General features: G+C 31.8%; 1 protein-coding gene across 1 annotated transcript in view; it reads left to right on the top strand.

The window, feature by feature from the left end:
* Positions 1-1,311: 1,311 nt before the first annotated feature.
* ralgps1 (Ral GEF with PH domain and SH3 binding motif 1) overlaps positions 1,312-6,000 on the top strand; it is a 200,135-nt gene continuing 195,446 nt past the window's right edge. The window contains 1 exon segment of the mRNA NM_001100146.1: positions 1,312-1,620. The gene's annotated coding sequence lies outside the window, so the exon portion shown is untranslated.

The following is a 6,000-nucleotide window of genomic DNA, read 5'->3' as shown; positions in this document are numbered from 1 at the left end:
TAATCATAATGATGAAACCATTTTTAACTGCGGGCACATATTTTTAGTAGTATAATTCGGCTGTATTATTTGTGTCCCCTTCAAAAAAATGCTGGAAAGAAATTTTATATTTATTGTCCCCCCCTACTGTTAAATCACATTTACGCCCATGACCCTGCATACACTCTCATTCACACACATACAGTAAGAACAATTTTAGCTTACCCAATTAACCTGTACATTTCTTTGGACTTGTGGGGAAACCAGAGCACCTGGAGGAAACCCACACAAATGCAGGAAGCATGCTAACTCCACACAGAAATGCCAACTGACCCAGCCGAGGCTCGAACCAGTGACCTTCTTGCTGTGTGGCGACAGCACTACCTACTGCACCACCACTACCTACTCGCCCACTTTACTCATTACAACAAGGTAATATTATTATGTAACTCAATGTAATGCATTACCCCAACACTTTATAGTATGAGCTACAACACAAATAGATGACATTGGTCCTAAATACAATCAAACATTTGAAAGCATCAAGCTATCAGATTTGTTCATGTTTTTAAAAGAAGTCTCATCGGCTCAGATAGATTCCTGCAGTTCAGATATTCATTTGATTATCTTTATTATCAAATTTTATAGGTGCTTTGTCATTAAAATAAATAAATAAACTGTCTAATCTTTTTAAAAAATAAAATTTGATTAGCAAAAAAAGCAACATTTGTTTTGAAAATTAAAATATGAATAGAAATGTTTTTTCTTAAATGATGTTTAACAGAGCAACGAAATTTTCAAAGTATGTCTGATAATATTTTTTCTTCTGGAGAAAGTTTTATTTGTTTGCCCCTTTAGGCAATATATATATATATATATATATATATATATATATATATATATATATATATATATATATATATATATATATATATATATATATATATATATATATAGTTATTTCATAAGATTTTTTAGTGTATTTTTTCATCAAATAAATTCTTGCAGAGCAGAGACTAGCCTAATGGCTCCCTATAAAATATAGCATGTCTCAATTCCTTTAAAAAATTAAAAAAGCAAACGCTATATTTCTTCAAAGCAGCAAAAAGATGCAGTCTATGGATTAAAAAAAAAACTGTTATCCAGTGCCATTTCCCTATACATTTTCAATGCAGCGTATAACAAAACAAGCAGACGTTTGCACGGGACAGTATTGACCTAATTAATGATTGGTCATTCAATTATAAAGGGAGGACCCTGGAATTCACCCAGACGCCCTGTGATTGGTCAACGCTCCTGTCCGTCAAACGGTATCGCGTACAACACTTCCTTATGTCGATGCCCAGCTGTTGGCAAATGACCCGCATCTCCAGCATCCGTCAACATCGCGTCTTACACAGAACTGCCCCTAGTGTTTGCCACAATACCAGCTCAAAATACACTGCGAGAGAGGACGACGACATGCGTGGAGGAGAATACCTGAAGCTGGCGTGTATTCCCAGTGGACGAGAGTGAATCCTTTTTAAATTGGATTTTTGTGTGTCCTTAAGGTCGTGCTGCAGCACAGCAACAGAAGCTTTGCGTTAACCGGCGCGCGCGTCTTGGCAGCGGAAGAGGACAGTGGCAAATTTCCATTGACAGGTGAGTTGTGGCTACTGTAGATCTACGTGCCCGTTGGCATCTGTATCTGTATATAATATGAAGCGCGAATGAAAACAGCAGCAGCAGGGATGGAGTTGCGTCACAGGGGGTCGTCTGCCTCTACCCAGCTGGGTACCACACTGTCAATGTGATGCATGACGCCATTACATTTGAAACAACGTGTCTGTGCTGCATACTCGTTTTGTTAATATATTATGAAACTGTTATGCTCTAAAGATGCGTCTGGAGACCTGAAGATGGAATAAGAGGTTTTATGTGGAGGCTAATTATTATTTAGAAATCTGCTGTTTTACATTCACTGACTTATTATGTAAACATTAAGTGCAAATATGCAACAGAGATTTTTTTATTGTTATTATGTTATTAATAATAATAATTATAATAATAATAATAAATGAAGAGAATCACAACAATACTGTACAGATAATGATATATAATACAGAACCAACCTTCTGTGTATGTTTACATTTGAGTTTTCTTTCAGAGAAACTACCTTGTAGCACCTGTATTTGTCACAGTACAATAGTTTTTCATTGGCTTTGTGGAAAGTGCTGGGAGTTTTTGGAACAGTTTCTTGGTGTGCATCAACATAACAACCCCCCCCCCCCCCTCCTAATTTCTGTTTTACAGAGAGAAGATTTTTTAACACATTTCTAAACATAATAACCTAATAATTTTTACCTTAATTTTTTTTTTTATTAAAACTACTTTTATTCAAGCCAAAATAAAACAAATAAGACTTTCCCCAAAAGAAAAAAATATTATCAGACATACTGTGAAAATGTTCTTGCTCTGTTAAACATAATTTGGGAAATATTAAAAAAAAAATAAAATAAAGGGGGTAATAATTCTGATTTCAACTGTATATGACACATGAATTTAAAAACAAAACATTTCTGACAAAGTAAACTGAGTAGTTGTTCATATATATATATATATATATATATATATATATATATATATATATATATATATATATATATATATATATATATATATATATATGAACTATATATATATATGAACTATATATATATATGAACTATATATATATATATATATATATATATATAGTGCTCTGCATAAATGAGTACATACCTCACAGATCTCTATTTTAAATGATTTTTTAAAATATTTTCTATAGGATGCTTTACAATATAAAATTTGTGCATATATAGATTAGACTACTAATAATAGTCCAAAAATTAGTAGGCCAAATGTATGTTAAGAGAAAAATATTAAAAACAATTTAAAAAAGAAAATTCATGTAAAGCAAACATACATAGAATTTAGTTAATTTCCTTTTATTATTATTATTATTATTATTATTATTACATTTACATGTATTATCTTTCTATTTCTAAAGATGTTAATTTAAAAGTAATTTAACTTTTATTTTAATGATTATAGTTTAATAAGTATTTTAAAATAAATAATCTAGTTTAATAGATTTTTGTTCAAATTGACCAAAATATATGACCTATATTCACTGATATATGGCTAAAAATATAAATTTTTAAAATGGGGTGTCCTTATTTATGCTGAGCACTGTATAGTCAGTTGATCTTTTATTTTTACTTAACATGTTGAACACAAAGTTTTTTGTGGCACGTGTCTTTTTTGAGGCACGTGTTTTTGTTTAGACTTTTTGAACTTTAGTAATAACATGTACATTCACATTCAACATTCGCTGCTACAGTATGTTGACTTTAGGGCTCTTCATTGTCCAACACAATATTCAGATATCCCCAACTGTATATAAACTAAGAGAATCTGTCTTCTGTTTCAGCTGTGATTTTAATAAATCTGCTTGTTTTCAACTTTTATTATTAAAATAAACTGCAAGTATTTGTTAATAAATGATGTGAACTGTACTGCAAGAAGCTTTGGACCCGTTGCAAGTTTTCTGAGTACCTTAATGGGTTCTGGCCTTATGGTTAAAAACAATTGCACTACAGAAATAACTTGCTAGTAGAAGAGAATTTCAGGTTAAACAAATAGTCATAAATGAAGTATGTAAAGCTTTGAGGATCAAAGACAGTTTGTCCTTATATGCCATTTTTGCTGTAAAAAATGGTAAAACATTCTTTTTTAAAAAACAAGGGTTTGTTAATAGTTAATCATTTTAGATATTATCTTTTGGGATGTGTATAATGTAGCAGTTTGTAAATGCAAAAAATTATGTAATATTTCAATGATCAAAGTGCACAATAACTGAAGATACTATCTCCCAAAAGAGAACCTATTCTAAACCTCCTATTCGCGTATTAACATTTATTTTACATCTATGAAAAAACGATCTTGTTTAAAATCTTGATTTAAAAAAAAAAAAAAGAAAAAAAAGAAATGTAATTCTCATTTTAGCCAGAATCGTGCAGCTCTAGAACCCAGCATTTTTACAGTACAGTTAAAATTTTCAAGTAGATGAGCTCTTTCTAATTATGTTATCTCATTGTTTCTTCAGTTTCAGTGTGGCGCTTCCATATTGAATGTTTAGACTTGATGGCAAACCTTCAAGTGTGGGCAGTGAAGCCAAATAATCTGCTACACTATATTGTGTTGTTTTGTTGCGTTACGCCTCCGTGGAATCTGCTGTTTGCAAGAGATGATGAGAAAATCTGTTATTGTTTCTGTTTGTTTTAGACTGCAAGGTTTCTGTTGCTCCAGTGGAGGGGCCCATAGGTTACAGGTTCAGAATCCCATAGAACAGTTATTGATGAAACCTTTACCTTGAATACACTGTAAGTCACTTCCAATAAAAGAACGTGTCAAATAAGGTAAATGTGGGAAAATGTCGAGATCAATACATTTGTTGGTAGATGAAAAATACTGCAGGTCCTCTGGAGTCTGATATAAGAAGCACTGCCAATGTTGAACATGTTGGACATCCAATGTGGCAGATTGTTGCCTGCAGACTGCTCTGGCCTTGTGTGTACAATATATAAAAAATATGAGCACATTACAGCTCTTTCGGTTGCCATAGAAACTATAGATGTCTCAGCAGTGTGTGCTTCAGCTGAATCTGTGTCTTAGAAATGAAATGGGCCAAAATCACACCTGAGAGACTTTAGGGAACTAAACTGTTACCAAGTACAATTTTAGTAGTTTTAATCTATTTTTTTCACATCACTTTCTCCACTTATGTCAGCTATTTTGGAGTTGTTTGGTTTAGGAAAAAATGTTTTAGTAACTTAATAAATAATGCTGCTGAAAACACTTTGCAGTTGTATATGCTGAGCTATAGATAAGCCCGCACGAGATCTGCGTGCACAGAAACCTGCAGATTTCCACAGATTTTTAGCCCATCATTGAGTTTATTTACTTGTGTAAATGCGTGTACAATTATATTTAACCAGTTTTTAAAATGAATTTCAGTAATTATATTGCTTTATATGAAAATGTTTATACACTGTAACCCAACAGTCAACTTTATTAAATGAAATGAGAGTAGGTAACTCAAAATTTACTCAAAGTTAATTCTACTCAATTGAAAAGTGTTTTGAACTCAGGGTTTTGAAGGTAATGAGTTAATTAAATACCTTATGACTTCAACTTAAATAGAGTAAGCTCACAGTACTCATACAGTTTTTAGCTCAAATGGTTTGTTGCAGTCTGTTTCCTCAAACAGTTTGAGTTGACTTAGCTTATTGAGTTTTACAGTACTCACATGGTTTGAGTTCTCTTCATTTATTGGGTTTTACTGTGCTCAAATTGCTTCATTTACTCAAATGAAGTTTACAGTAATCATTTGGATTAGTTTTTGAACCTAAATGGTTTGTTGCAATCGGTTTCCTCAAACGGTTTGAGTTACCTTAACTTTTTGGGTTTAAAAGTGTATGATTTGATTACAATACAGTTTGTAAAGTATATCTTTTAGTGGATACTGTATATTATATGAGAGACTTGTTTACCGGATTTACAATGTAAACATTAAATAAAAGTTTTACGTTTTAACATATTAAGTGTTTAGTTATAATACTCCCAAAATCATTCTTCAAAAATCTGTAGATTTTTTACAAAATTCTGTGCAAAAATAGCAAAAAAAGTCTGTACATTTGGCCTGGCCTAGCTATAGGTGTAATATCTGGTATGCAGAGTAAAAATCTGATCAGGAGTTTATGTTTGTTAAGGCGGGGTTTATTTGTAATAACAAGATACATTATCTCATTTATCGCATACGTTAATAATTTTATACACATTTTAATTTGATTCAGTTTTTCATTAGCTCACTGAAGACAAAGCTTTAAATGAATAAAGCAAGTTTTAGAAAGTTGCAAGTATGGACCGGTGCTTTAAAATATATTCTTTTAAAATGTCGGATAAAAAAAAAAAAAAGTGGCGCAGTAGGTAGTGCTGTCG

This window comes from Danio rerio, chromosome 8 (genome assembly GCF_049306965.1).
Source record: "Danio rerio strain Tuebingen ecotype United States chromosome 8, GRCz12tu, whole genome shotgun sequence".
NCBI lineage: Eukaryota > Metazoa > Chordata > Actinopteri > Cypriniformes > Danionidae > Danio > Danio rerio.
The sequence above is the reverse complement of the archived record's forward strand: the minus strand, read 5'-3'. Positions and strand labels throughout refer to the sequence as shown.